The sequence below is a fragment of the Balaenoptera physalus genome (assembly GCF_965194825.1).
Source record: "Balaenoptera physalus genome assembly, chromosome: 10".
Lineage (NCBI taxonomy): Eukaryota > Metazoa > Chordata > Mammalia > Artiodactyla > Balaenopteridae > Balaenoptera > Balaenoptera physalus.
The window spans coordinates 98,370,498-98,394,310 of NC_138889.1; the positions used below are offsets into that span (position 1 = coordinate 98,370,498).

General features: G+C 51.7%; 1 long non-coding RNA gene across 1 annotated transcript; it reads left to right on the plus strand.

The window, feature by feature from the left end:
• Window positions 1-1,801: 1,801 nt before the first annotated feature.
• LOC309668277 lies at window positions 1,802-10,913 on the plus strand. Its single transcript, XR_014268181.1, has 2 exons — window positions 1,802-3,115; window positions 3,498-10,913. It is a non-coding gene; the product is annotated as an uncharacterized lncRNA (long non-coding RNA).
• The last annotated feature ends 12,900 nt before the right edge of the window (window positions 10,914-23,813 follow it).

Genomic DNA, 23,813 nt, shown 5'->3' on the forward strand with positions numbered 1-23,813 from the left:
ATTTCTGTTATTCCCAAAAAGGAGCTTGTAAGTCAAATTTAGAACAACCTGACTTCAAATGCACAAGAGGTATATACACCAAAGGACTGTGAGTGTGGGAGTGACTTTTCTTAAATATGTATTTTTATAATGCAAAGCATCACTCCTTCATTTTTGTTTCTTTTGTATTTTCTTATCCAGGCACTGAGCTAAAGACTTTCATAGATTATTTTACTTAACCCTCACAGCGTTTTCTAGAGAATAAGTTTTATTTTCCACATTTTGCGAAATATGACCCAGGAAGTGACCCAGGAGGTTAAGTGACTCGCCAAGGCCACACAGCCTGCCGGTAGCAGACCATGAACCCCAAAGCTGTGCTGTGAAACACTCAACTGACCTGCCTCTTCCTTTCTTCACCCGCGATTTTTCAGATTTGGCCTCTAGTTCATCACGCTGGATTCTACGTGAACTCAGTCAGCTTCTTCCACAGCCTTGGTCCATGACCCATGGTGCAAGGGTCGGGGGGTGGCAGGGGCAACAACTACACACCCCTCGAGGAGAATTCGGATCCGGGCTCTCTGTCCCTCATACACACACACACACACACACGTTCACATCCGGGCTCTCTGTCCCTCATACACACACACACACACACACACACACACGTTCACATCCGGGCTCTCTGTCCCTCATACACACACACACATACACGTTCACGTCCGGGCTCTCTGTCCCTCATACACACACACACACACACGTTCACATCCGGGCTCTCTGTCCCTCATACACACACACTCATACACGTTCACGTCCGGGCTCTCTGTCCCTCATACACACACACATATACACGTTCACATCCGGGCTCTCTGTCCCTCATACACACACACATATACACGTTCACATCCGGGCTCTCTGTCCCTCATACACACACACTCATACACGTTCACATCCGGGCTCTCTGTCCCTCATACACACACACATATACACGTTCACATCCGGGCTCTCTGTCCCTCATACACACACACATATACACGTTCACATCCGGGCTCTCTGTCCCTCATACACACACACTCATACACGTTCACATCCGGGCTCTCTGTCCCTCATACACACACACACACACACACACACACACACACGTTCACATCCGGGTTCTCTGTCCCTCATACACACACACACATACACGTTCACATCCGGGCTCTCTGTCCCTCATACACACACACATATACACGTTCACATCCGGGCTCTCTGTCCCTCATACACACACACACATACACGTTCACATCCAGGCTCTCTGTCCCTCATACACACACACACATACACGTTCACATCCAGGCTCTCTGTCCCTCATACACACACACACATACACGTTCACATCCGGGCTCTCTGTCCCTCACACACACACACTCATACACGTTCACATCCGGGCTCTCTGTCCCTCATACACACACACACATATACACGTTCACATCCGGGCTCTCTGTCCCTCATACACACACACACATACACGTTCACATCCGGGCTCTCTGTCCCTCATACACACACACACACACACACGTTCACATCCGGGCTCTCTGTCCCTCATACACACACACACATACACGTTCACATCCGGGCTCTCTGTCCCTCATACACACACACTCATACACGTTCACATCCGGGCTCTCTGTCCCTCATACACACACACACATACACGTTCACATCTGGGCTCTCTGTCCCTCATACACACACACTCATACACGTTCACATCCAGGCTCTCTGTCCCTCATACACACACACACACACACACGTTCACATCCGGGCTCTCTGTCCCTCACACACACACATACACGTTCACATTTGGCCTCTTTTAAAGAAGACAGACCCAAAAAAGTCAAACATTGTTTGTTTGCTCTATGGAACAGTTTGAACTAAGTACATGCAGTCAGGAACCCATTGTATTTTTCTCCCATCATTGCCCCAGCTCTGCTCTGTCTACTCTCCTTTTGACGCTTTAATGGCATGCAGGCAGGTCTCTTAGTTTCCCAGGCACCTTGTGAAGGTATAAGACCCAATCCAGAGTGATACGGGTTCAAACTTCAATGTCTACCTAAAGAACAGTCCAGCTTGGGCTTGGCCCAGGGCCTGCCCCAGGAGGAGGTGTGTAGGGAGACAGAAAAGTCACATCTTCCCCTTTCCCCTTATCCTGGGGAGGAAGCAGGAGACCCAGTTCACCTCTTCCCTGGGGCACCTCTTGCTTCGGGGACCCCTTCTTGGGAACCAGCCCTTTTGTAGACAGCTCAGCAGGATGGCTCAAGCCAAGGGCCCACCCCAAACGCCTACATCCTTGCTACACCAAGTGATCGGCACGCATGCAGCCCCTGCCCCCATGCCCAACACCTCCCTCACTCTACTATCTCTCTAGCTCTTGGCTTCTCGCCTTGCCCAGAACAGACTAGACATCACACATGCCCAGAGGGGGCCAAGATGCTAAGGGCCTCTTCCAGACACCCCTGTTTTCTATGATGTCCTCTAGGACCTGCCTCACTAGACTTGGTGGAAGGACCACCAGTGGGAGGGGATGGGAACAGCCATATCATGCCCTCCATTGGCTGGTGGTTTGTTTCTCAGAATTCCCCCTGAATCCCAAGGCTTGGTGGTGTCTGTATATATGTGTGGGCACATTAGGGGGGCTGTTTAGCCTGCTCTCAATAAGTCCGCAGCTCGCTCTTCTGATTGTGGGACCACTCAGCACCCATTGTTTTCGTCCCTTGAGTGGCAATTCCGAGGCAACAGAAAAGCCTCAATCAACAGCCTGTTACCCATCACTGTATCCTCAGCTCACAGGCCCCCAAGGAGCAGACTGAGCTCTTCTCTTCTCAGAGTGCAGGTGCTAAACACGGCTGATGATTACATCTTTCCTTGGAAGAGGCTTGGTCTTGCTGTGCAAGAAGCTACTTACTGCACGTGAGACTGCAGCACCCTGCTGCTGGCCTGAAACCAGCCACTTCCAAAATAAATCCACCTGTGGCCCCTGGTGAGGGCAGAGCTGGGCTGGCTGCTTTGATCCACCAGGCTGGTGGGTAGGAGCAGTCTGGTATTGCTCCTGGGCGGCCCCCAGCCCTGCCATGGACCTCTGACAGTGTGGGGTTTTTTTGTTTTGTTTTTTTTTTTAAATTTTATTTATTTATTTATTTATGGCTGTGTTGGGTCTTCGTTTCTGTGCGAGGACTTTCTCTAGTTGCGGCGAGCGGGGGCCACTCTTCATCGCGGTGTGCGGGCCTCTCACTGTCGCGGCCTCTCTTGTTGCGGAGCACAAGCTCCAGATGTGCACGCTCAGTAGGTGTGGCACGTGGGCTCAGTAGTTGTGGCTTGTGGGTTCTAGAGCACAGGTTCAGTAGTTGTGGCTCACGGGCCTAGTTGCTCCGTGGCATGTGGGATCCTCCCAGACCAGGGCTCGAACCCGTGTCCCCTGCATTGGCAGGCGGATTCTTAACCACTGCACCACCAGGGAAGCCCTGACATTGTGTTTTTTTAAGCCACCACTTATTTCCCTCTTACAAAGCTCTGGGCTGTACCAGCTACTCTGGTATGAACTGTCTTTTTGAGTCTCGTTGACAGCTCTGTGAAGCTCACTTCTCCCTTTTATAGAAAAGGAGGCAGAAGTTCAGAGCAACTTTTCCAAAGTCAGGCAGAGCAGGTAGTAATGATGAAGCTAGGGTCTGAAGCAAGGCCGATTCTACAGTCTGTACCCACGAACACATAGCAATGTGACTCCTTCCAATGAGAGTACAGCGGTGAAGACCTTGGTCTGGAGTTGAAGGTTTTAATCCCAACTTGGTCACAACCTCACTGTTTTGACATTGGACTTATATTACACAGTTTCTCTGAGCTGCCTCTTCTTCCTCATCTATAAAATAGACAGTCCAATAACACTGCCCTCATAGGGGTATTGTGAGGAACAAAGGAGACAAAGTGTGCAAAGCACCTATAAGACCACCATGTACGGGCGTTCAAGCTGGGCACGGCACTACCACAGGCAGCTGAGCAGTGCACAACTTCTGCAGGTGTGCTTGACAACCCTGCTTAGCACGGTGCCCGGGAAAAGATCACTGTGCAGTAAAAGTGAGCTCTCAATTCCTGGGAAGCACCCCCCACAGGCAGAGAAGGAGGTGATAGAAAACATCCTCTGGTCCTTCTCTCCCCTGGGCCCCAGGCAGCCCAGAGGCTGGCTCCTCTGTGGTGCTCACTCCCGCAGCTCCCTGAGACAGCACTGCCCTGGGAGTCTCCAGGGCAAAGCTGTGCAGAGAGGAAACAGAAGGGGACGATGAGGCCGTGAACGATGCTCAAAGTGTGCACGGGCTGCCCAGGTCGGCGGCAGAGGCAGTGGGTTCAAAGGTCTCCAGGCTCTGTCCTGTGGTCCTCAGCCCTCTCAGAGGAGCTGGGGAGAGAGGCTCAGAATGGAGGGGCTGATGGGCACCCCGAGACCTTGGAAGAGGGAATCGAAGTCAGATGTTTCCTCTGGAGCCAGGAGCTCTCTTTGGCACAGTGGCCAGAAGCTGAGGTGTAGTCACCTGCTTGGGGATCCATGGGGGTAGCCTGAGACCGAGCAGGTGCTGAGCGCTTTGCATCTCTGAAAGGGTGGGAAGGCTTAGACGGTCCTCTGTGTGAGTTAGTGGGGGCAAAGTTTAACTCACTGTAAGAAATACTTTCTAAGAGACAGAGTTTTCCAGGTGATACACTGCCCTTAAAGGTGGTGAGTTCCCCATCCCTGCAGGTATGCTAGCAGAGATGCTGCAGAGGGGATTGAAGCATCAGGTGGGCAGTTGGCCTAGGTGGTTTTCCAGACCTGAGGTACAATTATCATTCTGAACTTTCCAGCCTCCAAAGCTACCAATCAGCGGATACTCTGAGCAATGCCTGGGCAGCACCAGTCAAGGGCAAGTGACAGGTGTCTTGATTTCAGAAGCTGCATGGGGGAGGCCACGGAAGACTGCTTAGCAGGTGGGAGGAAGGGCAGGGAGGCAGAGGTGGCACTGGGCCCAGCTGCACCCGGGCATGGGCAGTGCCAGCTCCCTCCCCAGGCGCCCGGAACCTTCCTGGGTTCGGGGCTTTACAAGCTTTGGCTCTGGCTGAGAAAGCACCAGCTTTGGCCAGAGGAGCAAGGTTTAAAGGATCTGTTCCCATCCCCCAACTCCAGCACACAGGCCAGTGCGATCAGCTGCACTGTCTCATTCATGCATGCGTGCAGCCCTACAGCGGCTCCCAGCATTAAAAATAAAACCAGATCCTTGGTTGGCCTCCCAGACCCCTCATGACTTTATCCCAGCCACCTCTCTGACCATCTCGTCTCCACTCTCTCCCCTCTTCCTTCATAGCACACACATTCCCACCTCAGGATCTTCGCCGTGCTGTTCCCTCTGCCTGGAACATACTTTCCCAAGACAGCCACAGGCTGGTCTCCCTCACTTTATTCAGGTCTCTGCTCAAGTGTCAGCAACTCAGAGAGGCCTTTCCTGACCATCTCGTCCAAAAGAACCCTTCCCCAGCTCTCTTGCCCCTTAGCCAGCTCTACTTTTCCTCCTAGCATCTTTCACCACCAGACATGACATGTTAATTTGCTCATTGTCTGGCCTCTACTAGGATGTACCCTTCAAGATGCCAGGAACCCACATTTCTTCACTGATGTTTCCCCAGCACCTGAAACAGGGCCTCTACTACACCTAATGGGTCTCATAAGTACTTGTTGAGGAAGGAAGGAAGGAAGGGAGGGAGGGAGGGAGGGAGGAAAAAAATATTTATTGAGTACCTTTCATATGGCCTGGTGGTTAAGAACACAGGTTCTGGAACTAGGCTGCCTGGGTTCAAATTCCTGTTCTGATTATTTCTTCATCTGTAGAATAGTGATTATAGTGTTCTCCTCAAAGAGTTGTTTCTTAGATTAAATGAGTTAATTTATCTACAGTACTTTGAACAGTACTTGGCGTATGGTAAGTGCTCAGTAAATGTTAGCTCTAGCGCTTCTAGTGGTGTTTAAAACAGATGCAGATCCTGCAAGCTTGCAGTCTAGCAGAGGAGGTAGACATGTAGCAAATAAAAGCCCAGGTATACAAATTATAGTAGGTGCTGTAAACAATAGTAGTTTGGGGGTGTTCCTATAAATAATAGAGCTTGGGATGTTCCTGTAAACAATAGGAGTTTGCAGTGTTCTAAGAAGCAGACCTGATCTGCTTCATGGAGTCAGCAGTCTTCCCTAAAGAACTGACATTTAATCCGATGAATTGGAGAAAACTAGGCAGAGATGAAGGAAGAGTGTTCTAACAGAGAGCATAGCATGAGCAAAGGCCCTGAGGTAGTGGGAGCATAGTCCATTCTTATAGGGACTGAATAAGGTCAGTTGGCCTAGAGCCCTGGGAAGGGAGAGGGGACAAGACAAGAAGAGACTGAAGACAGAGGCCAAGACTTACAGAGATTCTGCTGCCCCCTTGGGGGGAGCCATTGATGTGTAGCTGGCCCAAGAGATTCATGGGACCATGGATGCTACAATATGAACCCTCACGTCAGTCTCTGCACTGAGAGCTGGATTAGGCAGGGGAGGGATGGGGAAGTCATCCCCCCATCCCAGTACACAGTGAGGATCAAAATATGATTATGGAAATGAGAGGGAAGGAAGAAAGGGAGGGAGGGAGGGAGGGGAGAAGGAAAGAAAGAATTTGCTTCCTCTTTTTGCCAAATGTCTACTCATTCCTCAAAATCTCAGTTAAGTGCCACCTCCTTCAAGAAGTCTTCTTTGACTGCACTGGTAGACTTGCTCCTCTCCTGTGTTTCCCAAAACTCAGTGCAAGAAACCCTATTAAATCACTCGTTGCTAACAATGATAAGAACAGCTGTTATTTATGGAGCAGCTACTACGTGCCAGCACTGTCCTCTCTACTTCACATTTGCCAGCTTGAGCTCCTCCTCCAGCTTCCACAGGCCCATCTCACCTGGTCCTCCTCTTACCCTCCTCCTGCTCCTTCTCAGCCTTCTCTGCTGCATACACCTCCTCATCCCCACCTGAAGGTGGGCTGTGGGAAGCTCCAGCGCCCTGTGTCCGGCCCTCTACACTCACTGCCGCGGTGATCTCAACCTGTCTGCATCTTTATATGTCACCTATGCAGGCACCTCAGCGCGTGCATCCCCGTTCCTGATTTCTCCCTGCTGCTCCTGATTTGATGCCTCAGCTGCCTATTTGGCATCTCCACTTCGATGTCTAATTGGCATCTCATTCTCGGCTCTCTCAAAATCCTCTACTAGCCCCCAGGACTTCCCCATCTACCTAGAAGATGGCTCCATCCACCCAGTTCTCAGGTTAAAACAGAAACTCTCACTTTCCTCCATGTCAATATTCAATCACAAGGCTAGTCCTGCTGGCTGAATAAATCTCAAAGCCTGCCTTTCCTTGCTGGCTCCACTGCACATCACGGCACAAGCTCCTGCCCTCTTGGGCCAGCATTGTTGAAGCAACCTCCCAGCTGGCCTCGTTGCCTCCACCCAGGCCCCCTGGAATTCATCCCCAAAACACCACCAAAGCACTGTTTCTAAAGCTGAAAACTGATCTGACCACGCCTGTTGAAAGCCCTCCAGAGGCTCCGCCGCGCTGTGATCAGAATGAAATCCACATGTCCCATGGTGGTCAACAAGGTCCCATTCGATGGCCCCTACCCCCTCTGCCAGGACGCTGCGAGCCCAGGGGCCCTCCTGACCTCAGACGAGCCAAGCTTCCTCACCTCCCAGGGCTCTGTCTGTGCCGCCGTCCCCCTTCCCCATTGCCTGTCTGGACCCTGCTCGTCCTTTAGGTCCCATTAAAGGCTGCCGCCTCTGAGAACGCTTCCCTGTCACGGCTGCTAGGGCAGCACCTCCCTCTCACATCCGCCGCATCACCTGCTGGACCCTATGGTAGCGATTCGTACCTGAAACTGCATCATTAACGTGCAAGTCTATTCTGTCTGCCCAGGACGTGAGCATTCAGAGCCTGAGGTCTCCGTGTTGCTCACCTGTGCCTGCAGGTGAATGCCTGGCACGTCAAAGGTGCTCAGTGAAGAGGTTGTGACTAGCTGACCAACTGAACAACTGACCTGTTACCTACATAATCCTCGCTGCAGCCTCATGAGGTAGGTACCCCCACTGGACCGGTGAGAAAAGCCCAGGAGGGCTTCCTAACTTGCCCTAACAGCTCATAAGTGGCAGAGCTGGTGTGGCATCCCAGGCTGGTCTAACTTCAGTCTGCACCCTACACCACCAGGTCATGATGCCCCTGCTGGATCTTATTTTTTATAAGCCCCCATCCCTCCCTAGCTGGAGAGGAAGGAACCTGGTGTCCACTGCTCAGAAACAGAGCAATTCAGTAGAGTCTACTTCCTGGCGTCAGGCTGGCACGAGTATAGCAAAGTGCAGGAAGGAGCTTGCTGTGCAGGTCTCTGGGCAAGAAGCTCTTGTCTGATTGCTTCTGGCAGGGCCCTCCGGAAGGGCTGGGGCAGCAGAGGAGCGGATAGTGTAGGATCAGCATTCCCAGGCACGGAGAGGCTAATCACAGATGATCATGGTCCGAAAGGTGGTTACAGCCCAATTATGGGCCAGAACAACTAATGACAGCTGGCTTAGAAGGATGGCAGCCTCGACTGCAATGCTCACCCCGCCCCAAGGCTCCCTGGGTTGGGCTGCTCCCCACAGTGGGGTGGAGACTTAGACACCTCTTTGCACTCTGGGACTGGGGCCTCTCCAGCTGTAGAGCACAGCCTGAAGCGTGGCTGGCAGAGTCCAAGCAGCCCGTGCCCCAGAGCCAGCCAGCCAGCCAGGCTGACTCACCGTGCAGCCCTGTGGGCCTCTCTCCCCTCTACACCCAGGCAGGGGAGCGGGAGGAAGAAACCAGCACCTCCGGAGCACTCCGGATGTGCCAAGAAATTGATCAGGTCCACAAGGATGCTAACCCCCAGGGCAGTTCAACAAATCTCCACATTTCAGATGAGGAAACAGAGGCTCAGAGAGGTTACGTGACTTGCCCGAAGTCACACAGCTAGAGAGTTCATGGGATCTGATTCAAACCCAGGTCTTTCTGACACCAAAGCCATGTTCTTTTCAGGATCCTGGATTCTGCAACAGCCTTAAGGATTAAGGAATGCTTATAGTACCTGATATGAACAAAGATGTCAAAGTGCAGAGTCTGAGCCCTATCCAGATGGGTAAAAATGGCTCAAGTCCTAATCAGACTCCAGAGGGTGTGGATGTTGTGGACAAAGTGACTTCTACTGTTGGGAAGTAACTGCCAGGATGGGCCATCACTACATTAGGTGAACTGCATGCACGAGAGACTGGAGGCAGGGGTCGCCCACCATCAGTTCCCAGAGGCAGAACCAGGTTCTGAGACAGAGGAGAGCATAGGTGGGAGAAAAGATGGGAGACAGACGGGGTAAGTGGGGAACCTGCTCCTTTTGCTGGAGGGGGGTTGAGCGCAAATAAACGGTCTGTTAACCCCCTTCCCTACAGCTCGCAGACAGAGCTGTTGACAGAGCCATTTGACACCAGGGCCATTTGACACCACTTCCTTCTGTGTTTTCCCACAAGGATCCTAACAACGAGCAAATTTCATATTACCTTAAAAATTGTTCCCAAAATATCGCCCACTTTGGGCTCTCCATCTCCCTCCCCACCCTTCCCAATATCTTGTAAGCTGTTTTCCTCCAAATAACCACGGCTAGCACCATGACCTTGATTGGCCAGCTGGGAAGAAAAGTAGAGCAGCAGATGGATGTGAAGACAACACCGCCTCCCTGCTGGCTGGGGACCAGGGCTCAGCTAGGGGGAAGGATGCCATTAGGACACCTGTGGTGTCAGAGTGGAGGGAGTCCTTGGGGGGCAGGTGAGGAGGGCTTCTCCAGGAAAGGCTGGTCCTGCTGCAGAGTCTGGAGTGTTCTGGAAGCTCCTGGGGTCCTGCGTGCCCAGAGGTTTTGGTAGAGTGCGGGGAAGGGGGAACTTTACTGTTGGTATGGTCACGGGGCTGCTGGAGTGACCTTGAGGATTTAAACCAAAAAGGGACCTCTTCTCCAGGGCCCCAGTTTGAGCTTCTCTGCTGCTGTGAGAAGCTGAAAGTAGAAAAAAAGTCAGTGTCCTTTAAGGCGGAGCAAGGGTCCCAGAGAGCTGAATTATGATATGTACACTTGATTGGCTTGTACCCAGTTTGGACCGAGAGAGCGCCACACTCAGGATGATTGAAAGGAAGGGAGGGAGGGAGAAGGAAGGAAGGAAGAAAGGAAGTGGAGTGGGGCAGGGAGGCCTCTGCTAAATACCTTCTGTCTCCTTGTCAAAAGAGTCATTTCCAAACGGACCTCCAAGGAGCACTTCCAAGAGAAGTCACTGACCCTTCAAGGCAACCTGGAGGCTGTCCCTGAAATGCGCACCTATAGGTAGCAGGCTGTAGGATGTTGTCAGAGCAGGCACTTTGACATCGGAGAGGACAGAAGCATCCCACAGGAGCCCGTGGCTGTATTCTGAGTAGACCCACCTCACGCCCAAACTTCCAGGTCCTGGTGTGGGATTGGCCAGGGGTGAGGTCAAGACTTCCTGGGCAGGTTTTCACAGAGTCCGAGGTAGCTGAGCCCCAAACACCCCTACCCAGAGCTGGAGCAGATGACAGCCAGGGAGTGGGAGGGTCAGAAACATCCTCACCCAAAGATATGTCTCCCAACTGGCTCCATGGCCTCCCACCCCGACCCACCCACCTATGGCCCACCGCTGGGCTTCCCTACTAAACCAGTTGGGTCATTCACAAATATTGGACTCACTGCAGTAAATATCAATAACCTTTGTCAGGTAGAGGGAGGAGAGGGCTCACGTTCTTCTCCTCCACAACCTGGCTACCAGGAGGTAAGTTACAATGAAAGCAAGTCTCACACCGAATTTGGCCACACACACACACACACACGCACACACACACACACATTTATTAGCAAGCACACATTATATATCACCAAGTGGGCCACAAAACTTCTGCTCTGGAACTCCATAAAGCCCCAGGTCTCATCCTGTTAGATGTTTCTTGTATGAAAGATTTACCCAAGGCAGATGCAACAGTATTAGTGCTGAATTCAGCTGAGATTCTAGAGGTAAGTCATGCACAAGAGCAGATGGACATTCTGAACCTTTAGGACCCGCTGGATTCTAAGACCTTGTTCTACAAGAGTGCCGGTGCCTGGATGGTATCCCCAGCCAATCAACACATTGCTGACACACTGCATTCACCAATGAAAAGTCACTCTACACCCATTATGCAAATGAACAACACCTCCGGTGCTGATTGGAGATAAAGACAACTGAAATGGTTGTAGTTGCTCCTATGAGTTGTGGACTTCTGATTGATCTTTCAAATACTAACCACTCATGCTGGGGGTATGTACTCCTATTTGCTTTAGCTGACTATCCTTGAGCCTAGATTAAAAGTAACATAAAAGATATGTCACATTGTCTATCTGAAGTATTTTGAAGTAAATCATAGGCTAATGCCATTTAAAGAAGAGGGAGAGCTACAAAGACGTGGCTTTGGAAGCAAGCCTCGGGAACTGGGGATGTGCTCTTCCCCTAAGGAAAGTCCAGAGGCATGATGTGTAATTTAAAGAAGATTCCTTCAAGGCTTTGGCCTATGACTCTGAACCAGACTTGACACATGTTTGTTTACTTTTTGTGGTGATTTCACAAGTGGTGACTGTGCCCAAAAAAGACTACTGAGAAGTTTACTTTGAGTTTAAATAACTATAGTTCCATTTATTAAACTGCCAGATTCTTAACCCTAGCTCTCTCTTAAGCTTTTAAATCTGCTTACAAATCTTTCTCTGTTTATACTGAGCAGATTTCAGCAACCGCTTCTAAGAAGCCTTTGAATGATACTTGGTCCTGTTTATAACTGTAAGTAATTAATTAGACATGCCTCAAACAATTCATATCGTATTTATAAATGTAATGTTTTGAGTGAGTGGTTTCCCTTGGAGGGGGAGTGACTGGAGGAGACATGCGGTTGTGGGGAGAGGGGTGCTTCTGGGGTTCCAGCAATGTTAGATTTCTTGACCTGGTTCAGGCTCACCTTGTGATCTGGGGACTTTTCTGAGTGTATGGTATGTCTCAAAAGAATTCTTAGCGTCATCTGTTAGATTTCTTTTTTAATTCATTTGCCTGTTTTTAACAAAATCTCCCTGGGTACTCAACTAATTCTTTTACATCTAGTCAATTAAATGTGTATGTGTGGTGAACCTAAACTTCTCTTAAATAATCTATTTCTGAGCATAAGCTTCGTAAGATTTTAACTTAAACTCACACATCGAAGTTAACTACTCAATTATATTTTTAAATTAGGATGATTAGAGTCTCGCTTTAATAGGCCAAATTATCTTAGCATTACAAGTAAGCATATAACACAAAAATAAAACACTATGGTTCTGATTCCCATAAGCCTGTCTAAATGTAACCCCAAATCCTTCTGGAGTTCAAAGATGTGCAGCCACGAAAGAAAACCATTATCCCAGTTAACTGGGGCTGCCTGCCCTAAAGGGGGCAGTTATGAGCTGGCTAACTGAGGTTGCTTAGGTAGGAAATTTCTCCTGGGATACTGGTTAAGTTCTTGCTGTTGCCCTAGAGGCCTCCCTGAACCGTTTCCAGGTTCTCTGTTGTGGGCTTAAAAAAAAAAAAACAAAAAAACCAAGGGCTTGTCTCCCCACTCCCTGGCCCGATCTCTGGATTCTGGTAATATACACACTCCTTAATTCATCTGTGTACGCGTACAGGAGGTTGATTACATTTGATTATGTCTTCATGTGTTTACACTTTTAAATCAAGATTTTTGAAGTGGATGGAATCTTCCTTCTTTTGAACTCTTAGGATGTCACAACTCTTAAAGATATTTACGTAAAATGCTATTGGATTGAATTTTCTCTTCTGCTTGATCATGATAAGATCATTTTTCTGAGAGGGGTGGGGAGAGGAGAGGGAAGGGGGAGGAGGGGGAAGAATTTTAACACGCCACAGCTCAGATCAGTTTGCTCCAGCCATCACACAGCTTCTGCTCCTCCTCTCTCCTGGCTATTCCTTGCTCAAGCCCTGTTCCTTTGGAGGAAACTTCTCGGTGGAACCCAGCCCCCAACAGGCTCACCAGACATGCCCCTGCAGCCCCAGGTCCTTATATACCGAAAACTGCTCAGCAAGCGTCAGCAGCTCATTCCATGACAACCTGCAGGCCCACAAGAGCTGAAGACATCCAGACAGGCTCTCCCTGGATGCCTCACCTCCTGCCTTTCCAGGGAAACTTCTATTTGACCACGTGCTCACATGGATTCATCTCCTTATTCACTCCTCCAATTTCCAGCACAACTGGCAGGGAGACAGCTCTGCTAAAGTTAAGGAAACAGAAGGCATCCAATAGCCTGTGGGGCTTTAACCTGAAGAACAGCCAACATGTTGATTGAGCATCTTAGTAAGCGCTGTTCTACATGTACTTGTTCATTTCATCTTTACAAGAGCCCTATGGTGTCATTTCATTAGTCCTTTTTATGGAGGAGGAAGCTGAAGCACAGAGACGCTAAGTAATTTGTCCCAGATCACACAGCCAGTGAATAGCAAACCAGAATTGGAACATGGGTCTCCATTTTCAAACACTGCACACATAACTCCTAAACTACATGCTACTCAATTAGGGGAGGGACCAGTCTTAGACCAGGACCAAATTGCTAAGGGGAGAGGCTCAGCTAGTTACTGGACAGAATGGAGGGCTCCGACTGTCTTCAGGGAGCAGATATGGCCGAGAAGGGGAAAGGTGAGAAAAGAGTCAGTGGAAGATGTTAAGGAGAGGAACTGGGGAAAAGCCATGTCTTCTAAAAGCCACAGGAGCTTCCCACCTTCCAGGCACTGCACTGGGCCCCTTCGTCCTGAGATTCCTTAACCTCATACTTCATGCAGTCTTTCATAGCAGTAAGTCTCTCTCTGCTCTTGTACTCTTTGGAACCCCCCAAAAAGTAAATATTGTGATTAACAATAATGAATAAAAGCAAAAGGGGAAACCACTGCTTTGTTTATGAACTACACATCCCCTGCCCCATCCTTGAGTGCCCATCCAGGCAACCCCTCCCCTAGCCAGGATTATCTCACCCAATCCTCCTTCCAATGGTGCCTAAGATCTGCCCATTCTATAGATAGGGACATTGCCATGGAAGTGATGCAGCTTGCTTTCCATGGAAGTCTATGAACCCAAATCACATGATTCCTAACAATTATCCTATATTGCCTGTTGGGATGATGTCAGACCTCCAGCTGAGAGTCTACGTAGGTGACCAAGAAGCCACATCCCTTGCCCAGTGGCAGGCAAATTTGGTTTAAGTCTGCCATTTTCCAGGTAGTATCTCTGGGGGAGAGCCTGTATGGGGGAGGGGAGGAGGACTGACTTGAGAGGGAAATCGACTTATCCAAGGCCACACAGCAAGTCCGTGGTGGCCTCAGGTCTAGAACTCAAGCCCTGTTTGTTGCTGTCTCTCTCCTGCTCCCCTCCACCCCAGCGCACATGCTGCTCTCCTGAGACAGTTAGCCTGGGGCCGGCTGAGCAAGCGTGTGCAGATTGGATTTAGACGAGCGCGTCTCGCTCTGCCTAGCGTGCTGCTTAGTGATTGTTCTAAACCCGTGTGTGGGCTTCTGCACACCCCCAGTCTTCTATTTCTTTCTGCGCCCCCAAATGGTCTCCCTTCCCCCACTCACATCCCTCTAGCACCCAGCACAGCAAGCTACACTCAGCAGGTGTTCGAGGAACGCTTGCCGAGTGGATGAGGCATCAGACCATCTGCAGGGGCCGGAGTGGGTGTCAGCTTCCCCACCCCCATCCAGCGCCAGCTCCAGGGCCCAGCCTGGGCGTCCCTCCACAGGTGAGCCTCATGGGTCCCAGGCTGCCAAGGGGGCGGATGGAAAAGACTGGGACTTCTAGAAGGAAGGGGCGAGGAGGCCTAGCTGTGTCCAGAAAGTCAGAGGATGCTCTAGGCCAGGAAACCCCCCACCCCCAGCTCTGACCTACAGCAGGGCCCTTGGGTACCATCCTTGTCCCCTGCCTGAAAGCCCCAAAAGAACGGGAGCGCAGACCCCTCCCCAGCGGGCAGGCTGCCCAGGGGAAGGGAGTTGATACACAGCTAAAACTGCCCCATTTTGAATTTAGAAACTGCGGGGAACGTGTGAGCAGTGTGGGCAGCTGGGGAAAAAAGGAGAGAAGGCTCAGGCTTGCTCATCAGGACAAACGGACTCCCTGGCGTCCCTCAGGTCACATGGTGACCGGGCGTGGACGGTACTAAGGATTCCCAGCACTACGGTTTCCCCACCTCTGCTGTCCCTTGAGCCCGAGGTTCTCCCACCTGGTGTGCAGGATCACGGGACCTGGCTCACAGGCAGTTTCCTGGGCTCCAGCCCCCAGAGTCTAATCTAGCAGGTCTTGGGTAAGGCCCAGGGATTTGCATTTTCAGTGAACCTCCTTTACTCCCGCCGGGTGATTCTGGTGCATGGTCTTTGAACCCCACCCTGGAAGCGCTTCTTTGGGTTTTGTCCCGAAAGGTTGGAAGCCCCGTGCTTATCTGGAAGAAGTTCTGCTTGCAAAGCTTGGAGACCCCATCTTCTTGCCTGAGGCCACTCACACTCAGGTCACCTGGTCCCAGAGTGTCTCTGAAGGCTGCTGCTGGCCGCTGGAGTGGGCCCATCCAGGGCCCACCCAGGGGCGGGGTACCTGACCCCTCTCCTCAAGGGCCAGCTGAGGGGACACACATTCTTCCCTGAGAGGCCCCAGACCCCAGGCTGGGGCTGGAGATGGAGATTCCTAGAAGGGACCAAAGAAAAGGGCCAGGAGAGCAAGCAGAGATCTGAGCTGCCCTCAGATGGGGAGGGGCGACCATGCAGGAGAGGAGGGGGTACTGGCCATCCCCCACCCCCGGGGCTGCTCCTCTGGGCCAACCCTGCGGGTGATGGTCACAGCTGGCAGACCTGGGAGGCCCTGGAGATCAGCTAGCTGCTTCCTAGACGGGAGACTAAGGTTCCAGAAGTTTTCATCTTGAGCACTTATGGGATTTTTGTCTGTAAACACAACCTCATAACTCACTGTAATGCAACAGGCTCTGGTCTCAGGTTCAGGAAACCGTGAATCCCAGCTCTAAATCACAGAGACCCCGGGCAGGGACTTCTCATCACCTGGACTCACTTTTCCCATCAACAGTGAGATTGATTGGGTCAAATCAGGTAAAGCAACAATTGATGGACAGTGGCCTCCTTGAGTACGGTCTGCAGAAATGCTGGGGTGTGTGCGGGCTGAGAGGAGACAATCACACCCTTGCGGAGCGTGTGCCTGGTACTGCCCTCAGCATTTGACATCTATTAGCTCGCTCAGTCCCCCACAGCACCGATATGAAGTAGGTTTCCTTACTATCTCCACTTTACAGATGAGGAAACAGAGGCAGAGAAAGGTTAGGGACCTCGCCCCAGGATTCAGTGAGTGTGTGTAGCAGAGCTGGGATTGAATCCCATGTAGTCTGGTCCTGGAGCCCGCGCCCTTACCCACCACACTGTGCTTCCTCAAACTCGACACACAAAAGCAATCTGCCCCCGGGCACGGCAAGGACGTCAGAGCCCGCACTCATGGTCTTTGCAGCCACATTTCCTGTCTGCGGTCTGTCACCCATAAAAGCTCGCACAGACAGGAAGTGAATGGAACAAGGCCACACAGCACGTCGTGGAGGATTGGAGCCCGGGACGGCACTAGGTCCTCCCATTTGAGTTCACTGCACCACTCCATGCCTCCCTGGATTCACCAGCATTTGAGTTCAAAGTCAAAGGGTGCTGCTGACTATTTTTTTTTAAATACCCGCCATTCCCACCTCTGGGCCTTTGCACAGGCTGATCTCTTCCTTGAAAACATCTTTCCTTCTTCAGAGCGCATCTCAAATATCACCTCCTCCGTGAAGCTCTTCCAGATTCTCCTCCAACCAAACAGAAGCTGCCCTTGCTCTGCAGCCCCAGGCGGGGACCTGAGTCACATCCTAGTCCCATAACTTGCCCTGGGCCGCAGCTTCCAGGCCCTGCGTGTGCAGCACGGATCCTGGTGCATAATAGGTGCTCAGTAAGAGACAGACGCACTAAATGGAACTGCAGCCTTCAGAATTCTGGCCTGTTTGCCATCTCATTCGCTCAAGCTTTTTTCTTAAATGGAAAAGTAAAAATGAATTCTAGGCCTGCCTATGAATAAGGATCTAAAATCACCTTAGTCAAAAGAACCTGATCTTTTCTCTCCCAGAGTCTGGTCTGCTGACCAACTTCCTTTGTCAACCAGTTTGGGTTTTTTTGCCCACACTTGGCTGTAGAATTTGCAGGTCAGTCTAACCACAGAGGTCTGAACTTCCTGCCACCCCGGCCCTGTGCGCGGGGTGAGGAGGAGACTATGAGAAATGTTCCTCTGCCCTCCAGGACCCGCCAGGCTGACGGATAGTCTGGGCATGTACAAGTCCATGTCCACCAGTGCTCCAGAGGCCGAGGGGCACGTGGCCGGGGCCCCTGTGGAAGGAAGTGCCAGGAGCCTTCTCCATTTTCTCATCGCTGGTTTTCTTCTCACTCTTCCCTAGTTAGAATAGTCCTCTTCGCTGCAGGGCCTTGCTGGGAGGGCGGACAGAGGGAGGGGGGCAGGGAGACAGCAAAGACGGGAATTCCAGCAAACCAGGCTGAGCTGGCATCTGGAGGAGAGGAGGGGTCCTCCAGGCAGGGAGCCCCAGGCAGAGGGCCACAGCTGACTTTGGCTGCCCAGGAAAGCCATCCCAGGCAAGACAATTGTCCCAGGGCTCAGCGGGATGGCACCTCCTCTGGGAAGCCTGCTCTGACCCCCCAACTGCATTAGGGCCCCTCCTTGGCGTTCCCACATCCCCTGTGTTCCTCTGTCGTGGTGGAAGTGGGTGGGCTGATTGCCCACTTCTGTGACTGTTTATTTCATGCCTTCCCCCAGGAAACTGGGCACTGCTAGAGGGAGGAGACTTGTCAGATCCTGAGCAACCAACAGAGGGCCCAGCAGAGTCAGCATCAGTGAGTGAAGGAATGAATGAATGGAGTAGACCCTGGGGATGGGCCTTACAGGGCATGTGGGTCTCTGCTGGGAAGAGCCATGTGTTCTCGCTCTTTGTACTTGGCATGTGACAATCACAAGTTCTGTCTATTCTTCTCCCTCCTACTTCACCTTCCAAACTCTGATGCAACACTACATCTACATACACACATACAAAGCACACACTTCCACACAAACTACAGACACATATACAGTTATACACACACAGACTTACCCATAGACTCTAGACAAAGAACACTTACACACAGTAATACAGTAATACCCATACACCACACACAATAATACACACGCACACACAGCAAACAACATCTACATCCTTACATACTTGCACACATAACCCCACAAATAATACCCATATACACATATGCAGACATATACCATGAACATGCAGACAGACACACCACCCCCTCAAGGACACACACTCTGAATGATGTGCTTATCTTACTTCTCTTCCATCTAAGGATTTGTTTCTTTTCTTTCTTTTCCCATAGATCTTGCTTTTCACCTGCCAACCCTTATTGAGAACCTGCTCTGTGCCAGGTACTACATATAAAGATGAATAGGGCTCAGACCTGCCTTCAGGAGGCTCCCAGTCTAGTGGAAGAAGCAGACACAGAAAGTGACAAACATAAGCTGGTGTGATCATTCGATTCAGGAACTATTATTTGAGTACTCACTGTGTGCTAGACTTGTTCTGGGCTTTGGGAGTACAGAGGTAAGTAAGGTCTAGTCTCCCTCGCCTCAAAGAAGTTCCAGGCTGGAGGGGAAAGAGATGGGCAAAGATATAAGTATAATATCTCACTATAATGTACACAGAACAGTGGGACCTCAGAGAGAGTGAATAACTCTGTTGAAAGAGAATCAGGGAGGGCTTCACAGAGAAGGTGGCATTGGACTTTGTAGGATGAAGAGGAGTTCACTGTGATGACCTGATGCTGGAGCAGGTTGGCATTTGATGCAGAACAAAGGCAGAGACCTCAGAGGAGTCAATCAACAGTTCTGTGGGTCTGGATTGTAATGAGGAGTGTGTGTGTTTGGGGATGGAGTGAGAAGGATTGGGGACGTCTGAGGTAAAAGCTGAGGCTGAAAAGATAAACAGAGGCAGAGGCAGAGACCACCATCTCCATTTTACAGTTGAGGAAACCTGAGCCTTGAGGAGGTAAAACTGGCCGACTTTGACCTCTGTTGGACTCTTTCCTGCTCTTAGGGCCTGCAGCAAACCCCTCTGCCCATTCTCTCCAAATGAGACGAGGCTAGCTGCTTGCTCGTAGCTGAACGACTTAAAAGCTCAGAGCAGGCAGGAGGCATTATTATTGGTTGTGATGATTATTTTCTAAAGTCCAGCTTGGCAGGGTTTCTGCCTTGAATAATTAGCAGCCCAGCAGGCCCCAGGCTGGGGTGATTTGGGCCTTTGAGGCTGAGCTGCCCCCAGCCCTGGCCCGGGCCCCCTGCCCGGCAGCTGCTTGGTGGCTGTAGGCCTCAGTCGGTCAGCTGTGTCTAGGAGCTGGAACCCCTCCCCCTGGGGATCCTCATTCTCGCCCCCCGACCCCACTGTCACTTCCTACGGTTCTTACCGTGATGTGTCCACCCCTGCCGCCCTCTCACTAGCTGACCTCCCCCTTCCACCACCACTTCTTTCTCCTCGGGCGATTAGCAGTTCCCTGCACCTCTGAGGTTTCTCTTTCCCTCAGTCTGCGCTGGCGGAAGGGGCTGAGTCATTCTCCTGAAATGAATGTTGCCTGGGGATGTGGCGAGCCCCCTCCGCCCGCCCCCTCCCCCAGAGCTGGGTGATCTCAGGTAAGCCACTTCACCTCCCTGAGACTCAGTTTCCTCCTCTGTAAATGGGGGTGTTCGTCCAGCTGGATGGTGAGTACCAGGAGCTCACGCTTGGACAAGCCTCTCGCCCACTCTGGGCCTCAGTTTCCCCCCTTGTGAAATGTCGGGGAAGGGTGAAGTCAGAGGTGGAAAATTAGGGGTGCCTGAGCGGCAAGTTCAACCAACCATTTCTTCCGGCCAACATCTTGTTTTCCAAAAATTGCAACTCAAATGCGTACCCCAGTGTGGCCCAGCCGCGCCATCTCCTCCTGTCTCACTCCAGCTACCTTCCACGGCCTCTGAAGTCACCTGAGCTTGAGAGTCGTGGACTAGCCAGTCTCAAAGCTGCCGTGAAGCCCGCTCTAGGTTTCTGTGGCCCTGGGGTCATGGGACAGGCCAGGGAGAGACAGCTGTGCTGGCACAAGAAGCCAAGTACCCTCAGCCAGCTGCCCAGGAGCGCTCGCCATGGCCCTCCTTCCCCATCCAGACCCTCCTTCTCTCCCCGGGACCTTTGCCCCAGCCTCCTCACCCCCTCCCAGCCCAAGACCCCCCTGTTCCTATCCCAGCTTGTGTCAGTGGGATTTCTCTGAAAAGACCAGGATTTGACCATGCAATCCTTTTGCTGGACCTCACCACCAATTTGCCCCAAGTCCTTGCCTGGCATTCGATGACCCCGCAATCCAGCCCCGCCTACCTTCCCAGACTCATCACCCTGACCTCCACCCTCACTCTCCATTGCCTGGGTGCCCTCCTCCCCTTACGTCCATATCCCTGCGCTTTGCATAGGCTGATCCCTCTACCTGGAACTCCTTCCCTGCCCTCGTCACTTGGGAAAGCCTTCAAAGCCTTCTCCGAGGTTGCCTTTTCTAGGAAGCTGTCCCCGCCTGCACCCAGGGGGAGGTAGGGAGTGCCCCCTCTGTACACCCCTCGGCTAAAGCAAGTGCCAGGAGATAGTGGAGCTACCAGTATCAGCCCCTCCTTAGTACAATGTTTGCAACAAACTTTAAGCCTCCACTCCTCCCCCAATGCAGCCCCACCTTGAGCAGGACAGCAGCCTTGCCCCAGTCACCGTGTACCTTCGGAGCCCAGAAAGGAGGCTGGAAACTGGCAGTAGATGATCAGCTGGTGTTTGCTATAGGAACAAACAACAAATCAGTGTGGCCAGTACTGCCTGCCCGACCCTAACTCACATAAAACGCAAGAGGCACGAAGATGGACACTTGTAAAGCCCCCGCCTCAGAATAACGATCCCCTCCCTCTGCCCGTTTGTAAGGACCTTACCATTTACGAAACACTTTGACATCCTTGCCAACCGTCCCCTGCAGATAGCACAAATCTGGCATCCATCATCCCGGTGTCGCAGTTAGGCCCAGAGAAGCAGGATGCTGCTGGAGCCCTCCATGCCCCGCCCCACCTCGCCCAGCTGCCACCCTCCTCCTCGACGTAGCTGGCCATCTCTGTCTTGCTCTTGTTGTTCAGTATGAATATAAATCCATCTGTTTCTGTATGTCTCTTTGTCTTTCTGTGTTTCTCTCTGCCTTACCTCAATGATTTACGTCTATCTTTATTTCTCCAGGCTCCCACTCTTCTGTATTGCTGATGCCCCCCCACTGCCCGGGTCTCTATCAGTCTCTGTCTCTGTTTCTGTCCCCTTTTCCTGAGCTGTCTGTCTCTGTCTGCCTTTCTCTCCATAATTAGCCTCACTCCTAGCTTTTACTCTCAGGCCCCATGGGGGGATGGGGGTGGGCAGCAGGACCAGGAGGGAACGTCTTTCCAGCATGCAGAATACGGGCCAATTAAAGCCACAAGGCTGCTCAGGCTGCCGAACAACGAGGAAGCAAAAATAGCCCCAGGCGGGTCTAGCTGGAAAGATAAACAAAGAAAAAGGGAAAAAGGGCAAAATGAATGCAGAGTCCGGAAGTCACGGTCCTTCTTGGCCAGACGGCGAGGGAGGAGGTGCCTCCTTCCCACCCAGACCCAGGGGAGGGGGTTGGATTCAGGCTGCCGCTGGGCACCCCTGTCTCATCCTCTAGCCCGGCAGGAGCCTTCCTCCCACCTGGAGGCAGCCTTGGAGCTGCCAGACCTGCCAGGGCCTCCTCCCAAGTGCAGCGGTCCCACTTCACACCTTCTGGAGGTGGTGGCAGCTGCCCCTCTAGCCTGGGGGGATGCAGGGAGCTGGGAGGGGGGAGGCGGAGGCCCATCGAAGGCCTTCTCACTCCTGCCCTTCCACCCCCAGGAAACCAGAGCCTGCTCCACCCGAGGCACTGCGGAGCTGGGGTTGGAGTGGTGATAGAATGAGCACCACAGGGAGTCCCCTGGCGGTGCAGTGGTTGAGACTCCGCGCTTCCACCGCAGGGGGCTCGGGTTCGATCCCTGGTCAGGGAACTAAGATCCTTCGTGCCACGTGGCGCGGCCAAAAAAAAAAAGCACCGCAAATAGTCTCTCTGCCAAGGAGCTCACAGTTCAGTGGGGGAGCTGGATAAACAAACAGGCAGCAACACGTGTGGTCAGGCAGGGAGGGGCCCTTGACTCAGCCTGGGAAGTGGGGCAAGAGTCCCCAAGGAATTCATATCTGCCCCCAGTGGGCAGTAGGGGCTGGCGACTGTCTCAAACAGTGGAAAACACAGGGACCATTCGAGGAAGTATACAAAAGCCCATGAGGCCTAGGAGGCGTGGGGGGATGTCTTGGTGGGGGGGAGGGGGTCGGTGCTTGCAGTCCAGGACAAGAAGCTTAGAATTGGTGCTCAGGGCACTAGGGAGCCATGATGGGCTATAGGCAGGGGAAGGGCACCATGATATGCTCCTTTACAGAGATTCTGCTGCCTGCAGGGGAGGGGAGGATGGACAAGGCCAGGCCAGGTCCACCAGGGAAGAGGCTGCAGGCCCTAAAGTGGCAACGTAAATGCTAAACCAAACATAAAACAAACTTGTTAGATGGATGAGTTCCTCAATCTGTCATTCCTCAGCTGGCCTCCAAGGCTGGGGCTGCGGTCCTAAGCCCCCTCCCTAACCTTCTCCCTGCTTCTCCTCTTCCCACTGCCTTCCCCCCAGCCTGCTAGATTCCCTAGACCTGCCCAGATTTATCCCACCTTTGTGTCTCTGCTCATTTGATGGCTTCCTTCTAGAATGCTCTTCCTTCGCTCTTACATATCCAAATCCTACCCATCCATCAAGATCCAGTTTAAATGACCCCTCCTCCGTGCAGCCTTCCCTCCTCAGGAAACATTATCTGGGCCTCTCTCAGGGCACAGGCCAGTTTGTAATTCTGTATCATTTTTTGTGCCTGTACTATAAAGTCAGAGCATCACCAATGCTGAAATCTGGGTCTAATTCAACCGTCCTCAGGACTGGGCCTGGCCCAGAAAGAGGTCTCCATGAAAGTTTAATGAAGGAAGAAAAGAGGGAAGGAGGGAAGGAGGGAGGGAGGGAAGAAGGGAGGGGAGGAGAGAGTCAACATTTATTGGGTCACCATATGTGTGTGAGGCTTGAATTGCTTAGTTTCTTCTGGGTGATCCATTTCTCTGCTGTGTCTTTCACTCCCTGCTTAGTTTCTGACTTGCCGAGTCTGACCTATATTCTGATGTTAACATCAGAGATCCTGATTTTTTTCCTTCCCTAAGACTTACTACAATTTCAACCTCATTGTTTCTGCCTAGCTACAGAAATAGGTGGATGGATGGATGGATGGATGGTTGGATATATAGATAATTGAGTGGATGGATTGAATGATCAAATTAATGACTAAGAGGAAACCATTTAAGAACAATTAATTTTAAACTATAAGTGACGTGATACCAGCATTTGGTGGACATCAATCAAATTCCGGCCATGTAGTCATTTATTCACCTGACACTAAGCACCTCCTATGTGTCAAACATCAACAGCAGACCCTAGG